Source organism: Gambusia affinis, linkage group LG18, assembly GCF_019740435.1.
Source record: "Gambusia affinis linkage group LG18, SWU_Gaff_1.0, whole genome shotgun sequence".
NCBI lineage: Eukaryota > Metazoa > Chordata > Actinopteri > Cyprinodontiformes > Poeciliidae > Gambusia > Gambusia affinis.
The window spans coordinates 17,070,965-17,090,584 of NC_057885.1; the positions used below are offsets into that span (position 1 = coordinate 17,070,965).

A 19,620-nucleotide genomic window follows, 5' to 3' on the forward strand; every position below is an offset into this window, starting at 1 on the left:
TCTGTAAAACTTTAAAAAAATAATCTTAATAGTTTGATTGTTGTGTTGCCATGGTTACAATCTGGTGCCATGACTTTAACCTTTACTTTGTGTTTGAGCATGAGTCTCAGCAAATATTAACCAATTATCTCTGATGACATTAGGCTCCGCCCCCTCTGTCAGACGGGGCGGAGCCTAATGCTGTTCTCGTCAGTAAGTGTATCTTTTATTTTCTTCTTCTTCCCATGGGTTCTGCCAATGCAAACTTGATCGTTTGCTCCTTTAGCAAACCTGATTGAGATGATTAGGAACAACCTGTTAATCAGTCATTGATTGAAATCATGTGTGCAGAAGCAGGCGGACGTCTAAGAACACAAAGGGCAGTGTGCCCTGAGAAACGAGGTTGAAAAACTGCTCTAAATCCAATTAGCCATCGTACTCTGCAACTAATTTGTGTAATGTGACAAAATCTGAGAAGTTCTAAGCTGCAGATGGAAATCAAACGTGTCTACTGCCACGTTTAGCTGAAGGAAACATGTAAATAATTTGTTTAAGGTAAGTCACTGAAGCTTGTGCTGTCTTCTCTAAAAAAAAATACATTTTCATTCTATTTAGGTAAAACACAAATTTCTGAACTAAACTGAAAGAAAAGAAATTTGAATGAATACAAGTGAGGGAAGATAACAACTGACATGCTGCAGGTGTGATGGCTAGAAACCAGGTGAGTGAGAGTGAAGGGGAAACGGAAACAAAGCAGAGTTAAAATGATTCACTCGTTCACTGAACAGTTCACCACAGTAACACCTGCCTCGTTCATGAATAGGATAGAACAACAAGGAAGATAGAAAATGGAAATGTATAGCTTTTCACCCAATTTAAGAATCTCTTGATTTTGGGGGGAAATTATTATTTGAAAAGTTCCTAAATAAACAAATATATAATTTTATTGTAAAAAGTAATCACTGTGAGGTTTAAGTCACACAATGCTCAACAACATGACAAAAATTACTTTCTGGCTAAGTTAATTTAGTGTTGGACATTTGAGTAAAATGAAAATTCCCCAAAGTGAAATTATACAGATGCTGTAGAAAAAAGTATTTGTTCCCTTAAAGTTTTTTTTCTTTCTTGTCAAACTTAAATATTTCTGATCATCAAGCGGTTTTCAGTAATGAAAACCAATCTGGTCCCATCTCAAAACAGTAATCACAGTGTTTGATTTTGATATCACTATTTTCTACAGATCTGTTGCTGCCAAAACTGTAGACTCAACAAATCATTTAAATTGAACCTGTCTGACTGCATGAAGTAGGTTAAAAGACTGGAAATGGTAATAAAAAAAATAATTAAACAAACAAATCTCAATATTTCAATTATCTATGATTAAACATTTTTTATGCTAAAGAATATTTACTGTGGGGAATAAAAAATCTATTCATTGGGGAAAAGTATAGTTGTTTTTTTTATTATATTTTATTTTAAGAAAAAGATCAAATTTAACAGGATCCTCAGTTGAGGCAGATCAGATTTCAGGGTAACTTTCACCTCAGTTGCTATAAAGAGACTGTAAATGAAAGCTACTTAATTCGATTGATTAAAAAGTTAGAAAGCTGCTAAAATTTCTGGAAACATTTGAGCGCTAATGTTTTTCTGTCCAAAATTTGAGTATCTTAAGTCTATAACAGATAATTGTAGACATAAAGATCATTTATGGAGGGCTTGACACCAACTAGTCTTGGAAATGCCTCCATCTCTGTCTTGGTCTTTGAAGGTCCAGTCTTGACTCCATGACCCCAATATGACAAATCTTTGACTCACTCACTGTTGTTTCTTATATTTATCATGCAACTATTGTGAATCGAAAGCTGCTGAATCCAGTTTAGAGATTGCGTACCAATATGAAGCTGCATTTAATAACGTGAACTGTTCAGGTTTGTGCTAAAATAAAGTTGTAAACTGATCAGGTTTCTGTAACCTTTAAGCTTTGATAACCACACACACTAAAGCACAGTAGCTAGGGGGGACAAAAATGGTTTCAAAGGAAGGAATCAACATTTATAAAACGTCCCCCTCTCTGCCATATGTGCTGTTTGTGGGACAAAACAATGTATTGCATTTACGTCTCATTATATCAATTAATCGCTGCACATCTGTAAGCTTGTATCCTCATTTCGGGGCCTGTTATGTATGTTTGTGTTACAATGGTGCGTTGGTTCTTTGGCACCTGCGCCGCATTACAAAGCTAAAGGCTTGGATAATATGCTGCAGGTGCAGTCCTGGCAAACGGGGAGATGGCAGAGTGAGTGTGTTTGTTTGGAGGGAGGAGGAGGAGGAGGAGGTCACCTGCTGTTGATGGTTGGCACTCAACATTAGCGCAAACGGATGACGTCAACCTAGACCCTCTACCTCCTGTGGACTGCGTGTTCGGAGGACCTTTCATCTCCGGAAACAACACCTCTTCCACAAAGCTGGCCTCACAGAGCCCGACTCGGGAACCGAGGGCTCTTTCTGTCCATCCTGCCTCCCCATCTGCAGCGCTGTCAATAATTATTGAAGGCAATTACGACGCCGATTAGGAGCGTTCTTTTATGGCTGCGTTGGCAGATCTGCAAAGTAAAGATGGGCTGATGGAGGCAATCACGGGAGAAGCATCTCAGAATGACATCCAATAAGCAGTCGTTCTGGTTTGCAGAAATCTAATTATGGGATGGCTGATCTATAGTCACTGGCACGGCGCTGTTATTCCGCCCTGGCACACCGTGTACAGTTACAGTCGAACTCGGTGATATGGTCATAAATCGCTTGTAGATATTTGCACAGATCGACTTTTTCTTTTAGGGATTGGCATCATCGTGGCTAAGAATGACCTAAAATCACCAGCTACAGAAGACACTTTTAACCTACCTAACGCTAATGCCCCTAGATAAAATCCACTGCAAACTTTTTCCTTCAGAAGTAGGCTAATTAATAAATTGTCATCATTGCAGAAATGCAGATGCTGTGAAAACATCTGCATTTTCTGCAATTCAGTGGAAAAGATGCGACAGAGTGTAAAGTTTTATTCTTTTGCTTTTAAACTATCTAGACCTGTCCTTAAGGGACGGTATTTTTATATTTCTATGCATGTTGAAACATCTTTGTGCAAAGTGGTGCCCTCTTTGGGTTGAACAGTGGCTACTGCAGTCAAATTTTCCTATTGGTTACAACAACATAGCTTGGTTGATGTTTACGTCGCATCCTGGTATAAAACCATCTCACTCAGACACATGACGAGTCAGGAGTTGGAATACTGAGCATTGATCGGTAGCTTTGCACATGTGTGACTCATTTGCAATGTGGACATGGAGTGGACTGGATCTCTGCTCTGACTGCAGTGCTTAGGCAGCAGGAGGGGCTCACAGCAGCTGCAGGCTCGCTCACTCAGGAGAGTTACTGCAGAGAGATTGCTGCTTACCTTGTTGCCTGAAAAGTCTCCAACAACACAGGAAAAAGTTACTTTTTTCAAAAAGTCAGTAAAGGGGCTGAAAAGTTGTTGAATATAGCAACAGTCATAAAGTTGGCAACAGTATGTTTCGTCTTCCTGGCCACGCCCCTCGGCGGTTTTGGCCCCGCCCACTTCTGAATTTTAAAAAAATTGTCAGTTGTGCTAAGGGAGTTAGCTACATTTTAAAGCAGAATTAGGTTATGAAGCAATATTCTAGGGTTTGAACATCCCAGAGGGCAGTTCAGTCAATCGTCTGGCAATAAGATTATTATTATTATTATTCCAAGATATGAAAGTCTACCTAAACTTGTAGATTAGGTAAGGAGGTTGCTTTGACAAAATGCCTTGTTGAGGTCAGAGTAAAATGGGCACACTGGTTTGAGATGACAGCTGAAGACTACAGTTGTTGCCACTCCTGTCGGCTAAGAAGAGGTTTGAATGAATGCCAAGTGGATCTGAGACTGCTTCAAAAGCAGGAAGCTGAGTGTGTCGCAGGGAATTCTGGGTAAATGCAACCAAAAAAAAAACTTAAGTCTACCGCTAGCAGAAGTAATGGCTTGATGTCTTTTGCTGAAGACAAAAGAAAAATCCTACAGCCACAAAAATCTCAGGTTTCATGACGTTTCCTTCACTTGTTCTTTGTTACATATTTGTTTGTATTGGATGTACTAAGCAAAGAACTAATAAAAACTTCTTGAAAATTGAAAATTGTTCTTTGTGCAGCGCCTCCACAGGCAAGAGGGTGGACAGGTTTTTCAAACGTTGCAATTTTGGTCCCCAATCGAACCGAGCCCATCAGTTGTATCTGGAACAAACTTCCAGAAAACTGTAAAACAGCTGAAACACTGACTTCCTTTGAATCTCGACTAAAAGGCCACCTGTTTAGTTGTATTTGAGACGTAATCAATTACGAATTTAATGATGATACTTGACTGAATGTAATGTTTTGATTGTTGCATGACTTTATTTATGATGTAAAGCACTTTGAAATGCCTTGCTGCTGAAATGTGTTAAACAGATAAAATTTGATTGATTTGTAAAAACATCCTTGGGCAGTTCTGTTGGGGAAAGGAGATCCAACACGGTTCTATCAGGGCGTCTGTGATACAGCAGGACAGTGCGGCCTTACGTCATCATGAGTAGCAGTGTCAGGGGACCTTAAACTGTTGAATTGCATACTCAGCAAAGATGAACACTTAGAACACTTACTGTACCCTTCAACATCAGAGCTGCTGAATTATAAAGGAGGTGTAATTGAACATGCATCTCTCCTCAGTGGGTCATAGCCTGGTGTAGATTTGCATAAATGCTGTAAAGGCAATGAAGCCGATCGGTAAAGTGAATAACCGTGATTACTCTAGGAAAGCATCTTGACTTTGACGGATTTGTAGAAACGTTTTCCTCCTTTTCCCTGCTAATGACTGAATAGCAATTAAATTGCAAGTCTTGAGCGTCTCACCTGCTTAATGTTTTCTCCACTTTCTGTTCTGCTACAGTTTCTGTTAACGACTTCCAGATTACAGCTCGGCGCTCTGGAGGAGAGAGAGAGTCTGAAACTGTGACTTAGTCAGATGTGTTGGTACTGTACGTTTGAGGTGAACCTGATGACCGTTTGGTTTTTCTTTCAAACTTCATACTCTAGCTCTAAAGTGCACTCGCTCTGCAGCCGTCTGCGTTGTACCATCAGCCCACCTCAAACATGTTGTCTGGTAATGAAATGCAACAAAGTGACAAATTTGAAATCCTTGATTTAGAGGAAAGATAGCGTAGGAAGCGCTCAGCATATGGCGCTGCGTCTTCAAACTTGGCAAGAGGCTTAATAATGAAGATTTGCTCTAAATTAAACAAAATCCCTAAAGAAAACAAAGGAGAGCCGTTGGAAGTACCAAAAGGGGTAACCTTCACTTTTAGGTGCGCAAGGGAGCTAGCAAAACAAGAAAAGGAGACCTTTTTATGTTTTTTCTGAGGTTTGTTGCTGCATTTAGAGAACAACCAAACGTACATTGAGCTCTTGGATTGAACACCTTTCCATATGGCATATGGATCTGGGAACAGATCGAAGGATGAAATGAGGGGGAAAAAAGGAGTCCCATGTGTCTTTTTCTCTTCATTAGATCCCAGAAAAACAAGAAGCGCCGCAGCAGCTTGATTGAAATTAGAGTTGTTAAAGATGTCAAAACGGGTGCGGCTCATTTGGAGGAGCCCCTGACAACATGAACGCAGATCGTTACAGGGCGGTGACGACGCTCTGAAAAACCTGCTTAATTATGCATAGACTTAAATATTAAGATGTATACATAGAGCTTGAATTAGATATATTTTGCATCCAACTATAAAAGACTTTCTCGTAATCTTTGAAAAAGCCAAACTTTCTGCTGTCTTTGTCTTCCTTAATTTTCAGTCTAATATCTGACCTTATTAGATGAACTTTTTCTTGCTTATGAATCCACTTGATTTGAAGGGATAAACCAGAATCTTGTTTAGCAAAAACAGTGGATAGCTAAAACTTGAACACAGATGTCAAATTTCAATGTCAATTAAAATGCCGCTTTAGAATTTATCTGGAAAAATTAAATTGGGGGAAGAAAAGGGCACAAAACATTTTCAAAGTTGGCTAAAGCACTGAACAAAAAATTAGCTGATTAGCAAATTAGTGAAAATGTGTCCGCTGATCACTGCTAGCCTTTAACTAATGCTAGAAATATTTATATTTACCTGTTTGAAAAGGGTCTTTTACTATTGAAGGACACTGCAGAGGTGTGATGCTTTTCTGGTCAGCCATTTGGGGTTCAAGAAGCTAATATCTACCATCTTCCTTTCATTAGCCAATCACTGCTAAAGAAAATAAATGGTGGTTTTTGGATTGGATGCTTTGTCAAGTAGCATTGTAACTAAATTTTTCAGCTTCCCAAGCTGCAATTTCTTTTATAATTTTTCAGATTAAAAAAAATCTGTAACTAGGCAAATTTTCTGCAAATAATTTGCATATTCACCGATTTTTATTTTTTTGTTCCACACACACCAAATCTGCAAAGACTGAACCGTGAACATGAGGTGGTCCACTGTACCATTAACACACAAATGTACACCCCAACATACATGCTATTACTAGTGAGAACTCTGTGGAAGGGAGTCCTCATTTACCTCTAAACACGTATATGTGCACACATCCCCAAACAGTTAGTTTAAAGACTGCTGAGGCACTGTGCTGTAAATCTGTACAAATCATAAAAACCAGAGGAGATGTAGAGAAGCATTTGGGAGCCAATTTAGTTGATTCATCTTTCTCAGCTGAACTGTCATGTCACAGTAACGCATACAGTTCAGTATAATCTACCAAAGTGTCGTCTCTAAACTGATCACGTTAGCAAACACAGTTGCCTCTTTATGCGTATAACAGACACGGAGCAGCTTTAGCATTCGTGACGTTTGCAGAAACAGTTTAGGGTTGAAACATTCCTCTGCGGTCTGCATGGCTGAAGCCTCAAAACGTCACGATTCAGTGTACTTCTAAACCAACCACTTAGGTTCAATCCATTAATGCCACAGCTCTATTCCAACCAGAGAGCCCCCTCTCTCCTCCTGTTGGTCTAAACAAAGTATCTTTTGTACTCATGTCCTCATTCTTCCCCACTACTTGCCTTCAAGACTTCCTGCAACTTAAACTCATTTCTTGAAGTAATCCTATAAACATTTTTCTTTTTTTTTAATTGATCAGACATCATGACCTGCTGACTTGACTCCACTTACCTGAGTCATAAACTTTTGCGTGACCTCATTATCCAGATGGACCTTTTCCTCCATAGATATCTGAAGTTGCAGTTATTTTAAGCATAAGACTTGGTGTTAGTACGTGAAAAGAATCCAATTTTTAAAGTATATAGAGTTATCCACAGCCCTTCTGACTCCACTAGGGGACAAGGGTGTTAGAAAATGGATGGATGGACAGAGTTATCTGCTTAAATTTTGATGCACTTTGTGGGAATTTCCCAAGTAGTAAATGTATGAAGTAAAGGAAAACGATATCATGGCATTTAATATTTTGCACAAATAAGCAGTGATGGGCACACTTCTAATAATGTGCTAGTGGAAAAACTAATTTCTCATTTAAGGCTCTAGCATCTTTACTCATTGATAACATTTAGCGCACTTAGCTTAGCCTAAATAAAAAATTTAAGTGCTATCTTACTTGACTGTTTTTGTAAGCTTTCAATTGAATGAAGTTTAAAATCTGAAGTTTTAGTTGGATTGTTAATAAATCACGTAGAAGTAATTGTAAAACCTTTGTTTCTTTGTCCAGGCAAAATGCTGTTGCCTTGGAAACGAAAGGCCAAAACACAAGGAAAACATTCGCATTTTGCTCTGGCGTTGTCGTATAAATGGGGCTTAAATCTGTTGGAAAGGTTGTACCACTTGACGAAGTTCTCCTGGGTTTGATTCTTGGTCTCTGGCCTTTTGCTGCGTTTCTTCTCCCCCTTTACTTCCTGTCCACTTACTGTACAATAAAGGCTAACGGAGCCTAAATATATATATATATATATATATATATATATGTATATGTATATATGTATATGTATATGTATATGTATATATGTATATGTATATATATATATATATTTTTTTTTTTTAACCGCTAGTTGTGCCGATCTTGCCTGCTTCTGCTGTAATCAGTACATAACCCCAGAGGGGATGAAGAAAACAACAAAAAATGCAGCCAAACCTTGTAGAGACACAACCCGAATGGAGCTAAATAGAAAAGTATGCCACACTTCTAAGATTTTTGTTAAATCACAATTTTACATTACATTGAGTTGATTTGTTGCACTGAATTCCAACAAAATATACATAAGTTTGTGGCTGTATTGAGAAAAAATAAGTCAAAACTTTGGGGATCTGGATAATTATGCAAGGCGTGATGCGCTGGGTGTTTCTGTCATCACATGGGCATCTTTATCCACAAGTCTCTCTCTGATTTAGGCCGATATGACAGCTCTCGGGGCCCCAACAGGAAATTCCAGCATCCTAACCCCATCCAGGTCTGACAGCTAAACCCCCCCTGCCTCCTTTTTTTTTTTGTTCTCTCTCCACTGAAAAGCACATTAGCGATATTTCTTATCATACCGACAGCATCAATTTGCGCACAGCCTCCCCTTTGACACATTTGCCTTTGCCCCCATGAGAGGAGTGGGCATAAATTCACCGCGAGTGTCGACACCAGTGAAATACACTGTTGCCTCAATTAGCCGCTCAGATCTTGTGTCAGAGCCACGGAGGACAAGAGAAAGAGAGGGGTGTTAGGGGGGAAATGATACGCTGCAGCTGAGCTAAAGTCATTTACCTGTGGGGCCTGGTACTGTCTCGCCATATCAAGGGCCTTTACACAAACACGCCTCTGGCTCTTTTAGCAAAAACCCAACCAAAATGCAGGCCTGGGGCCGGGGAATGAACCTCTCTTACTGGGGTCAAAGCCGACATGGAGCAAAGGAGGGGGAAAGTTACAGCTGATGCGGCGTTAGATATTCTCCAAAAAAGCTCGGCGGGAGGAAGAGAAGAGGTTAAGGAGCATTCTGGTGCTGTATCTGCGCTCAGGGGCATCCTGCGGCCCGGAGGAAGCGGCGTGGGCAGAAAGGGGGCAAGCGTTTCTCCCTGCTACCCCCTAGCCAGCCTCCTCCAACTGCCATCTGATGTGAGGTAACATGTGAGGGCGAGCTTCCATCTGTCCGCAGTGTACGGCAGCAGAAGGTGCAGCTAATGAGGCTTGATTTGCTGCTGCACCTGCCTCCAATCTGGGGCGGGGGGATTGGTGGTGGTAGCTGAGAGAACGAGATTCTGTGTTTTAGTGTGTGTGTGGGCGTGTGTGTGCGTGTGTGAGCACATCCCCCCCCCCAGCCCCCCCCCCCATCTCCCCTTCAAGGTGTAATCATTGGTTAGCATGTATGGGAGCGCCTGCAGGTTGATGGATCCTGGGAATTCATTAGGAAGAAGGTGAGGCCTTTGGGCTGGAAGGACCTTTTGACCCGTCTGCAAACGCTTTAGAAAGCCGAGGACGACTCAAAGGGAGAGGCTCGTCTCTGTTTTAGACGCCTTTTGTTAAAACCCAACATTTCTGTGGTTGTATTGTAGGTTTAGTTGACTCTTCATGAGCCAAAAGTGATGCTTTTGACCAGAAATATATATATGTTGGTAGTATTTTCATGCTTTTTATTCCCCGTCCCAGATGTTGTCAGGAAGAAGTGGTGCTCACACGTTAAATCAGGCATATTTACCCCCCTTCACTGTTCCCTGTCACAGATACCATTTGACACAAGAGCCCTTCAGAGGCCAGTTATTCCAGGCCATTGAATCCAAACCAAAAGCTTTTTCTATGTGGTTTTTTTATTATTATTTTTTTTCCTTCTCTTTTTCAGTCACTTCCTTGCCTTTTTCTGAATCTACAGGAGGAAAAATCTCAGACTAGATCTCCAATAAAACCTTCATGTTTTTGGGTTGTAATCAGGCAATCAACCAGAGGAAAAACCCTTACAAGCATGATGCTGCCAAGAAAAAACAGAATTATTCCACTATTGTATCATGCAAATGTCAAGTTAGCCAAGTTGCTAATTGTCCTCAACAATTTCTGACAGAGTGGTTGTAGAAAACAACTTTAAAACATTAATTGGTAGTAAATATGATTGCAAACACTGAAAAAATGGCGTTATTTGGCGTGCATATGACAAATTGACTGGCAGTGTCTTATGTTCCTCAGAGCTGTTGCTGTAATAACAAAATATAAACTGCAATAAAATAAAAAGCTTGCTGCTCAAAGTCACTTTTCCTATGTGGGAACCTTTTATTCTCTGACTGCCTGTTATGGAAAGATTTGTTGTTTTTAATTAGAATTATTCATTGGAGGGTCAGCGCTGTATAAATATACAGAAATTAATTGAAATTGAATTTAGGGGCCAGATCATGCAAAAATGTGATCCTTTTTGTAAACTACCAAAGTATTTAATTCTGTTTCTATAAGATAATTATACTCCATTAAGGCTCTAATAGAATAAATGACTGTCAAAAACTGGTGATGGTTTAATAAAATCAAATGTATTGGATGTTTTCAGATGTATGCCTCTTTTTTTTTATTTTTATTTTTTTTATAGTGAGCAAGTAAAATGTATAAACCTCAACAGGTTTCTGAGAAAAGTTAGTACCTTTGACCTATTATTATTCTTTCTTGAACAGATTAAAATAGGTTTATGGGCTACATAAAAGATGTTACTTTTTTTTGCACAAAATTATTCTTGGATGATGAGATTTTAGTCTGGCCAGTTCTGCAAGCAGATGTACATATAAGTGGAAAAGCAGAAGTGGAATCTCCTGCACAACCAACAAACTGGGGATTTTTTTTTTTTCCCTGTCAGTGCACTCCTTGGATTTCCATAGTTGAGATTGATGTCAGCATTCTCAAATGTCGTCATTTTGTTTGCTGGACTTTGAAGGTCAATACAGACATAATATAAAGGTCTAAGATTTTTTTTCCTTTTTTTTTTCTTCTTTTTTTTTCCCATTACAAGAGTAATGTGACTGTATTGGAAGAATATAGTCTTAATATAAGAATAAAGTCTTATTACCAGAATGAAATAGTTATATTAGGAGGATGAATTAGTAATTTTGAGCAATAAGAAAATAAAATTAATTATCCAAACCTTTTTATTCAAATGAATTTTTTTATAGTAAAATTACATCTATATTATGTCTGTTCTTGCAATTAAACAAAATCTTGTAGCCAGTTTGCTTTCATCAAACCCATTTAACTGTAACTTGCTGAAGAAATGCCTCCCCACAGCATAATACAGCCACCACCATGTTTCACCATAGGACTGCTGTGTTCATGATTTGCATGATTTAATGCTCTCCTTGTGGCAGCATCATGCTGTGTGAAGGACAGAAAAAGTTACCAGACTTGGTGTTTTTATACAACGCATGACAAAATTCACATTTCTTTTATTGGTTCTCAAGGATTTTTTAAAAAAAATATTGTTAATGTGTATTTTGCTGCTAAGCAACATCTTGTGTTTATGTAGCACAACAGTCTGCAAGCTGTGGCTCCGGTTCTACAAGTTGCATTTTGGACTTTCTAAAATGTCTCTCAGTAACTTTTGCTAAGGATAATAAAGACTCAACCCATGGTTTTCCAGAATGACACTAAAAGTAACAGTAATATCTGTTTAGATATATTTTTCTCGGACATTATACTGCAAACATTAATATTCCGAAGAAAAAAGAAATTATCCATGAGGTGTTCGGAAAGTTTTTTTTTTATTATTATTTTAAAACCTACAATTAGAAATAAAACGGTGATTCTTTAAAAGTAACACATTTCCTCTAGTAGATATTTATCAAAAGTTGTAAATTCTGTTTTGTTTTTTTTTGTTTTTTCAAAAAGTGAGGTGACATTTCTAAATGTGTTTTTATTTAGCAGAGCAAAAAAAAAAGGCACTTGGTGTCAAATATAAAATCCAGGTAAAGTGAAGTTTGTGGCTTTAATGCGACAAAAAGAAGAAAAAAAGTTTTGTAGCTCAAGTCACAGATGAGGAAAATGTTTTCAATAGGCTATTTTGTCCACATTTCCATTAATGCATGCAAAGTATATGACCTGGCAGGGACAATATAAAACAAATAAGCTTTATTAATTGCCATCTAATGTCACCCAGTCTCCTCTTCAGAAGCTTAAAAATGCTGCGATGAATCAGAGCTTAGTCACCAAAAGGAATCAGAAGCTGACAGAGAGGAGCATAAATCTGAGCCCGGTGCTGAAATTACGAGCCAGCTCCATGGGAAAAGAGTTTATGCTGCAAATCTGAGAGCGCTGATCATCCCATCGGGCTCATTTGTTTACTTTCAAATTCCCTCTTTTGTGGGTTTGGAATTAGAGCTGTGTTTGTGCTTGCTTTGGCCCGAGGATGGAGGGGTGGAGGGCGAGGGGGAATCACTCGAGATGTGATTAAGGAAATTTATACTGCCCTCTTCTGGCAGGAGCGATGATCACCTCTCCGTGTAAATGTAAAACTATTACTGCATTCATCAATGGAGTGCAGTCGAGAATCACTAATGTGCAGCTAAACATGACATAAATCTCCATTTGAGCTTTTTCACGGCATGGAGAGAATAGTTTCTTCCCTGCTCACTACGATCTCGTGTACAAGGGATCGATTTCATACGAGAGAAAAAAAAAAGGGAAATAAACAAACTCTAAATCCAGAATTAAAACCAAACAATTGCTTGGTTTTAAAGAGGAGTTTCCTGCTCCAAGCAGGTAATTGTCCGGAGCTTTAATGACCGATGCAGATCGTTCATTAAAGCCCCGCATAAATCCCATATGTCTTCCCTCTTGTATGTGTGATGGTGCTCCAGTCTTTGCGGCTGACGTGAGTCGGATCTTCAGGCAGGTGGCTGGGAAACGGAGGCAGATGGGTCGAGTGTACGCCACCGCCGAAATCTGTGAAGTTCTCTCTTCAGTTTCAAGCTGCACCGATGGGCCCTTGAATTATTACCGGGGCCCCCCTATTCATAATTAGCCCGGGCCTGGTGGGGACCAAAGCCCCACTAATGATGCCTTTGTTGCCGCTGATCTGTGCTGCACAATCAACAAGAGGGAGGGGGGATGTATGACTGAGAGGAGCGGTCCCACATTGAGCGATAACGTGCCTTTAGGGCAGCCTCTCTAAAACAATCACGCATGGTTTCAGCTCTCCCCTCGTTAAAGATGAGTGTTCACATGGGGCGTGAGACTTGGTGTGTGTGCGCGCGCGTGTGTGTGAGAAAGAAAAGCTTGTAAGTCTGCAGATATGCCAGTTCCCACAGGCATTATTGGATATTTGGTTTCACAGGCCTGTGGTTTCTGTTTATTAAAGAGGCCTTTAAAAAAAAAAAAAAAATTAAAAAGTATTTTCATTGACTTAATCAAACTTTCGGTTTTCCATCAGAAAGTCTTTAAATCTCTCCTAAATTTGCATTCGTCTTGTTTTTCAAAACCCAAACGAATCCTGAGTTTTGCTGTTGATTTACTGACCTTAAAGTGAAAGTAGAGCTGGTGTCGGGTTGTGCTCATATTTCTCCACAGTACACAATGTCTCAGCTGGTGACAACATGTGCTTGAGTGAAAAGGAACTGTTTTAACTTGAAACCAGAGCTCAGGTATGCGTCTGTGACGGCTGTAACCTGAGCGGACGGACAGAACAAGAGAGTCGTCCTATTCAGTAACGGTTAAATGTATTTGAGTGAGCTGTGTTTAAAAGTGTAAATTAATAAAGTGGAGAAAATGGATTTTATGTGAATGTCAAAGGCTGAATTGTAATATGGCGCACCTTCCAGGGTGGCAAGAATGCTGGGGCGCCATAAGTATTAATAAGAAGGAAAAATAAAACAGTGGATGTTGCTACAAAGTTTCTGCACATAACTTTGACTTTTTACTCTATAATTGCTCATGGTGGCAGCAGGATGATGTCGCGCTGCTACATTAGTTCTGATTTGTTCTCTTTGTAGACGTTTTGTCTTTGGTTGAGTCATGGATGGATTTTTAGGATGTGTAACTGTGGCAACAAGCTATTGTTTTTGTACAACTGGGAGTTCATGAGTAGCATCTCAAAAGCTCAGATGACACCTGAACTGCGACCCAAATTCCCAGAGGAGAAGAAAAGCAGAACCAAAGAGCAGAGAGAGGAGGAGGACGCAGATCATATCTCCAACTCCAGCTTTCTAACTATACAGCCAGACAGAGATTTAAAGAGGAGTGGCAAAAGCAAGTGAGGTGGATCAGCAGTGCATTCCAATCATCCAGGACATGATGCTGCAAAATGTCATCTCTGGGTGATCTGGGTGATCTCATAACAATGAGACCATCATTCAGAAACAGCCTTCGGTCAGAGGCTTCCTCAGATTTGCTGCGAGACTGACTGCTACCAGAGCTCCTTTTTGCCCACAGCATCAGCGATTCTTTGAAGATACTTGGATGACATGAGTTGAAACATTTATTTATCTCGCGGGATAATTCCCTGTGCATTTATATTTGACTGTTCATCCAAAAACGTGGATGCTTCCAGGCAATCTTGCTATGTTTGGGGTTCTGTGAATCGACTATTAGAAAATCGTATTTTTGTGACTGGCAGAACACGAGAAGCTGATCATGAGGACGGAAACTGTGGCTGTAAAACAATGAGTAATGTACCGAGTGGCATCCCATTGACATGAAGACACTATAAGATTCAAACAGTATCATAACCCAGATTTTAAAAATATCACAGGTCCACTTTATGACAGTCCTTAGGCAAAAAATAAAAACCTCACCTGACAATTGTTAAAATGATAAATAATTTCTCATTTAATTTTTATGTACAGTCGACAGAAATCTAAAATGAACATGGCTTAACTTAGTTGTAGTTTTCAAGTACTGATTGTGCAAAGCAAGCAAATACTAGATTTCATCTGGTTGGGCAGAGCCTGCGTTTGTCTCTGTAACAAAAGCTGCAGCTTTAAAATGGTGCTGTATTCATGAGAACGTCGTTTGAGAGCGTTGCTTTTTCGCATTGTGAAATCTTTCCAAAAGCATCTTTCTTTTTTGAAAAGAGGCAGAAGTTCAGTGGTTTTCTTTCAGTCTGCTGACCTGCAGTGTGCAGCAGCAGGCTGCACTGCTTTACTCTTGTCTCATTCGGCTCCAGCTTTTTTTTTTTTTTTTTTTTTTGTATCTTATTAAAAAATATACTTTAAAGGGGAAGAAAACTTTTTACTTTTGAAATTACTACTTTGTTGTGAGAACGTAATGAGTGAAAGGCAGTACTAGTATTACTAATATAAAAACTAATATTGCTCATTAATACCCATTATGTTAAAGGTTCACCAATAATGATAAACCCATCAAATCAAAAAGAAAGCCTTGAATTTCTGGGTTTTTATTTGTTCCCAGAGTCTTAAAGAAGTTTATTTATCTCGTCATATTTCTAACTTGGCTTCAGGCCTATAACACCCTCATGCTAGTAGTGATGATTATGGCTAAGAATAACCCTTCACCTTATGTTCACTAAATTTATCGGGTTTCCATTTGCTGTGGGTGACAGTTCTTCACTGTCTTAAACGAGCAAATTACTTCTGAAAGTTATTTCTCAATAAATCAGCTAATGAGCTTTTATTATCAAGCCATCAGAGAAAATTGCATTTGCGTTCAATACTACCGTATGTTACAAAACAATCGAATTAATTAAATAGCAACAGCTTTATCTAAAGAATGTAATTGCCTGCGCACGACTTTTGATTATTGCTGCACTCCGCTGGTTTTGGAGCAACAAGTTCACTTTCAAATGAGCTAATCAATGGATTTTGAATGGAAATATTAAATAGTCAGACATTTGCGCTATCACTTAAAGTGGTTTCGCAACAAATTATCTTAAAACAAAAGTTAAAAATTAGACTTAAAAAAATGGTTGTCGGTTTATGTTTGTAAACTCAAATGGAACAAATATTTAGTGAAGCTTAAAAGGTAAACAGTGCTCCCTCCAGCTGACAAGCAGCATTACATCTCCGAGCGTCGTGTTCACAAACTTCTTAGATGAAATGAGAATTATAACTATTTGGATAAAGGTTGTCAAAGGGGTTTGTTTCAGTCGGTGCTTTTGGACAGTTCTGCTTGTAAAGATACATCAGTGATAGAAGATTTGAAACATATTGGCCCTTTTTGTTCTCTTTGTTCCAAAATGTATTATTTTTATTTATTTTGACAGCAATGGTTTCAGACTCATCTTTTAGCTCTCTGCGCTGCTTTTTAAAAATTATTTTACTGTCAATAAAACTGCTCACATTTTTGTCAGATTTCAGATGCATCCTCCCCCTCAATGTGGCAGCCTTTCTTTATTTAAAACACACAAAAAGCAACCCACTCTCACAAAAAGTGCTGCAGCGAGGAAAGGTCATGCTTAGGTTTGTAAATACCTCTTTGTACCTCCAGGCCATGATCGGTTTTTCTGCTATCTAAAGAGAAGTTGGTGAAGGCTATTTAAGGTCTTCATTTTGTTTCAGAAAATGTTCTTTTTATGCCATTTCGCATTCTGTGTTTTCTTGAGATTGTGCACTTGAAAAAATAGCTACTGAGAAGAGTACTTTTTTTTTTGGCAGCTCCATCATGTTGGCAGCACAGTGGCATCGGCATCTGTCTCTGGGTTCACGGTGGTGAAGAGGAGCTGGAGGAGGGGATGGATTTACTCTTTTCTGCAGGATCAGCCGAACGAAATGTCAGTGAAATGTTCAATCTCCAATAGATCCCAACGTCTCGCTGCGATGATGGCGAGGCTAAGTGCCCCTTTGTTTGCTTCTGAGGAAACAGATCAAGGATAAGGTGTTTGGTTAGTTGGAGGAGTGCGTGGGAGAGCAAAACGCAGCCGAGGACGGGGACTGTTCAAGAGGGGGGTGCATCCGAGAGTCCAGAAACTTGGCCTGTTTTCAAATGAAAGTGTATTTATGCATTTATTAGTCCGCATTGGCAGCCTGTGTTGAGCAATTGCTCTCCTCCTCCTGGTTAAGTCAGGCTTTGAAGTCGCACATAGATTTTCGCTCGATGGATGAATGAAAATGTAATTTATTTTCACAGACGAAAGGGATGTTTCAGTGGCTTTTAAAAGAGCAAAGGCAATAAGAAACTGGCTACTTACGTACAGATGAGAGCAGGATCGGCTTCTGAGGTTCAGCAAGAGATCAACCAGAACGCCTTCTTCTGTACTTCATTGAAAGTGTACAAACTATTTTTATATGTATACATTTAAATTATGTTAGTAGTCCACAATTATATTCTATAAAATAGAGAGGCAGAGCCCACTGCTTAGCATGCATTTCATTAACATTAGCACGTTTTGTGTTTTTATAAAATACAAAGCCCCCTCACCGAAAAAGCTGATTTCTAATAAACCTAAATACTGAAAGAAATTGTTTTGGCATCTAAATTTATGTAGGAATGTAATTTATAGCACTATGTAGCTGTTTAACCCCATTTTTAATCTTTATTTGAAGCTAGGTGAGAAAGGATTTTTGTTATTTAGCTGCTAATGTGGATATAAATAAAACATATGCCAGATTTTTGCTGACTATGATCTATGGTATAAGTTGTAATTTGATAAAGAGATTAAGTCATTTTACATCTAAAATTAGTAAATTTGCTTATGCCTAAAATCTCTATGGTTCACTAATTGGCATGCTTATCATTAAGTTAGCCTTAGCTTCCATTGTGTGTCTTTTTCAATAAATCCCATCATCAAAAAGACATATTTTTAAAAAATGACTTGGGTGTAATATTTTGCAAAATTCTCTGTAAAACTGACACAATGTTTGCTTAGCATTCATTGTTGCTAAAAACAAAAACACTCTTAATGTTTGCTATTTTAGTTTAGACCCCACTAGTTAGCATTTTGGCATTTAGATATTTTTTTTATATAGTTTAATTAGTATGAGTATTGCCCAAAGTTGATTCATGCCTAATCTACAAAACCCTGAACAGCTCTCTAATTGTAGGTTTCTTCTAGTTAGCAAGCAATGCTAGCACAGTTGCTAGCATTTAGTCAGCACTAGCTAACTACAGAGAAGGGGGTCTATTTTGCTTAGAAATATGCTTGTAAAAGCTCTGTTAGTGTCTCTGGTTGGCTGTTTCTAATTAAAATTGTCCCATATTTTAGGTATTTAATCCTGTGAATGAATACTGGGGATTAGTTTTATTTAGCTTTCAATGCTCTCCACATTATATATTGGAGACTAATTAACTTGTAGCAGTTAGTTAGAAGAACCAGTGAATTTTGTGAGCATTAAATAATGCCTTTATGTAAGGTAACTGATTATGTTTAGGGTTTAACATAAGCAACTCTTAACTTTCTGCAAGTCCAGAATTTCTACCGTCTCTAAAATAATCACTGGAACATTTAAATGATCTAAAACCATTGTTGTTGTTTTTATTTTTAGACTTTATTTGGGTCTTGTTACCGCTGCCCTGTCACGTCGTCCGGGTCATGTGGTCTACTATTTCAGTCTTTTGGAAAGCATCTCGTTTGAAGCCGATTGTTAAGATGTTGTGACAGTTGTGTGAACCCTGTGAAATTAACAATGTCTTAGAGGCACAGCTCACTGATTGCATTGAGACTAAGATGTAGGAAGTCAGCTGTGGAGAAGCCCTTCATGTTTTATTTTTCTTGTGTGGGGGGCTTGTTGGAGAGGCTGTTTGCTGGGAATTGTTTGAAACCCTGTTGTCTCATAGATCAGATCAAAGAGCACTCAGTGATGCAATAAACTGGTGAAAAGAGGGCATTGCTTGGATTTGCAAGATTGGTTTTGCTCTTTTTTTTTTAATCACAAAATTCTCTCAGGTTTTATTTAAGGTCCAGCTTCTCAGGTTTTTATGCTGCCAGTAAAGCACACGCATTGAAATCTGAAAATTCATAATGTGAAATATTGTCCTTTGTGTTTCTATACACACACCTTCTGCTTACCCAGCCTCTGCTGCAGCTAGCAGTTGAGACTCCTCCACTTCTTCCCGTTTCATCCCATCCAGGTGCACAGCGGGAACGCTGCCATGTACGTCCCTTGGTGCACGACAGTACAGCACAGCTGTGGAAGCCACCTAAAATTTGATTCCTCTCGCCGTAGCCTGGCAACGGCGGGTATTAGCGCTCGCAAGCTGGATGGGTGCAGTTCTGGTGCCAGAGGATGGGCAGGATGGGCGCCTGGTTGCAGCTCATTGGCAGATGACATTGAGTGAAAGCTGGCATTCTGAGATTAGGGGATCAGATGCTCCCAGTGCTCCACGCAGGAAGTAGTATAAAATGTAAAAATCAATGCCAGGAGGGCTTGACGGGTCCTTGTGTCATACATTACACAGCACATAAACCCACATCGCATTCATTTTTTTTATTATTTGTTTAATTTATCGAAGGCTGTAATTTCATTTTTGGAAGATTCCCATATTTGGGATGATAAGTAAATATTTGCTCAGCTGAACAAGCCAAAACGTCTCACTCTGTAGCTTGTAAAAGCACTTAAAGATTTGAGCACTGGCATCCTTTTAAAGGTCACAGATTTCACTTTTTTGGTTATTCTCTAATAAAATACTGTTCGAAACATGCCAAAGATTTGGAATCTAGTACGACTGGTTTAAGTAG

The 19,620-nt window shown here is 39.1% G+C and overlaps 1 long non-coding RNA gene across 1 annotated transcript; it reads left to right on the forward strand.

Moving 5' to 3' along the window:
- The first annotated feature begins 396 nt into the window (after positions 1-396).
- On the forward strand, positions 397-19,620 carry LOC122820404. The gene is made up of 3 exons (XR_006368791.1): positions 397-534; positions 16,601-16,716; positions 19,014-19,620. It is a non-coding gene; the product is annotated as an uncharacterized LOC122820404 (long non-coding RNA).